Source organism: Orbicella franksi, chromosome 1, assembly GCF_964199315.1.
Source record: "Orbicella franksi chromosome 1, jaOrbFran1.1, whole genome shotgun sequence".
In the NCBI taxonomy this organism is placed as follows: Eukaryota; Metazoa; Cnidaria; class Anthozoa; order Scleractinia; family Merulinidae; genus Orbicella; species Orbicella franksi.
The window spans coordinates 28,893,937-28,896,542 of NC_138145.1; the positions used below are offsets into that span (position 1 = coordinate 28,893,937).

General features: G+C 38.1%; 1 pseudogene; it reads right to left on the reverse strand.

Moving 5' to 3' along the window:
- Window positions 1-526: 526 nt before the first annotated feature.
- On the reverse strand, window positions 527-1,790 carry LOC145501458 (green-sensitive opsin-like; annotated as a pseudogene).
- Window positions 1,791-2,606: the final 816 nt, after the last annotated feature.

A 2,606-nucleotide genomic window follows, 5' to 3' on the forward strand; every position in this document is an offset into this window, starting at 1 on the left:
GTAACAATTGTGGTAAAAAGAGATTTCGTTCATGATGGCTCAATAGGAATTAGATAGGACAAACGCGCGCGCTATGTTATAATTATCTATGATAGATATTGACTCATGTCTGGAAGCTGGATGCTGGAGCTTCTCTTCCCAGTTTCTCGGAGTTGATTGATGAATTAAGGTAGTTTTAATAAGAAATGAGAAAAACAAGTTCCAATAAAACGGCTTTAAATTTAAGTAAAAATCTATTTCCGAGTGGTCCAAAGAAATTACAAGAAAAAAAAAGGAACAATGAAAAAAGTTGTTTTCTTCTTAATGACAGTGAATAAAAAATAGATTACATTATCATCTTTTTGTCTATAAAATAACAGGAAAGAATATATATGTGGCTAGCAGCTTCAGAAAGAGTTGCTGTTAGTGAGGGCTCTCTAAGATTGTTCCATAAGAAATTAAGGCTTACAGAGTTAGCTATCAAACTGTATCAGGAATTTTGAACTAAAATAAATAGTTGAATTTTTCACGACCTCTAAATGCGAGTGTCCGAATCACGGCTACGCTCCCTTCTCAGTGTTTGGACTGGTCAAACACGGTCTTTCGTGTTTGATATATTACTTGAACTTACGCTTAAACTTACATTTACACTTAGACTAAATTTACTAGTTACCATAGCTACCACCAAAAGATGATGATTATGTAGCTTCATTCCTTGCCCTCGCGTTTACCAATGGCGTAACGCCAACGCGTCGAAACGGACGATAACAGCAGATTAAATCACGAATAGCTCAACGAAACTCAGGAATTCGTAGGATATACACAAGAGGATTCATAAAAGAATTAGCCAAGTGCATAAACTTACTTATCATAGTAAGATCCTTAAACAGTTTTATGTCAGAAAAAACACACTTTAAACAGAGATTCATAATGCTTAGTACAATTGGATAGGGCAGCAAGGTAAATGGGAAAATGACAGAAGCGATAACAAGTGTGATCGTCAGTCGCCTGTCCTTTTCTCTGCTTCGTTCGTGTCCAGATGCATGGCTTGTTCTCACCTTAAACCAAAGCGTTATGTAAGCTATGGTAGTCACTACGATTGGTAAGGAACACGATGCTAGCGCCACGTGAAACATGAAAAGGTGTGGGAATAATCTGAACATGTCAAACAAGGGCAAAGATGCCACTATCAATGCAAGAATCTAAGGTATTGCAATGAAAACAGCGTATGTTACCGGTGAGGTAACTCTGTGACGAAGTGGCCACCCTATGGCGAATAGTCGTACGAGTGAGATACTTGCCAAAGTGAATATTGATGCCATGCCTGATAGGAAATCAAAGAACCAGAATGCAGCTCTTGATCGCAACGTCACCTTGGCGACACCCAGGTTGAAACAGATATATATCGGTACTGATATGGATGCAACCATGAAATCAGCACAAGCCAGTGAGATAAGTAAGTAGTGGGGAGGTCGTCGGAGCCTCTTTTGGGTGAAAGCAGCTATAGTGAGGACGTTTGTGACAAGAGCTGTTATTCCAACAACACCTAGGAACACGCTCCATGTTATCTCCGCCCGTGTTGGTGGAGCCGTGCGAAGGTAATATAATGAAAGATCGATATCTTGTGACGTGTTGCTGCTTTTTGGCATGCTTGCTATCCTAACAGAAAGAAATAGCTAAATTTAAGGCTACTCCAAACCTTCGCGGGGCTACTTTTGCCAAATTTTCCTTTTTTCTACCAAATTAAAGTTCATTATTTAAGGTGGTATGGTACCCTCAAATGGACCAAAAAGTTTGTTTAAATATGGTGAAGAAAGATCAATTGTGTGCTATTGCACTCAAGAAGAGAAATTAAAATTTGAGAGTTGTACTCAAAATGGTTGCTATGGAAACCAGCCACAGCCTTTTGAAGTAATGTTTTGTAGTATTGACGCCAACACTTCCTGCTCTTTTACAAAACAAGATTTTGCTGTCAAATAAGCATATCATGTAAGTTTCTGTTTTGTTCTGTGCAATGAACCTACGTTTTGACAGTTAACTCTTATTTTCAGTGCTTTTTGCAGCTTTATTTGGAAATAACCTTATTTTTTACCACACCCGGTGGACAAATCATCTCATGTCACGTGACAGACCTTAAAATGTTACGATTTTTTTGGTTTATGACATCACGACACTATTGGTCTTTGATCAGCCCAAGTTTCGGGAATTCTACTTAAAAACCTTGCAAAGTAGAAATGTTGGCGCGAAGTCAGTCGGTACAAAAGTAAACTTTTGAGAAAAATGCACTTTAAGTTTCTCACACGAAGTATTAAGCATTTAACGAGCCACACTTGAATAGTGGGAGGTGGGGTGCAGATTGGATCTCGGGGGAGGGAGTGTAATGGCTGTTCTATTTTGTAAAAAGTTACCGCAGTTGTGGGAAATATTCCTTGTCATAAGGGAAATGAATGAGCCTGTGATGGCAATTTGAGGCAAAGCTTTTCACAAATAATTACACCAATCGAGTTGTGCATGTCTTAAAAGTTTTTTTCTAAATAGTTTCGTTCATATAAGTTAAAAATAATCTATATTTTTGGTCACGTTCTCAGGGTCTTAAGCCTTGTATTTCCAAGAAATTGAATTTTTCA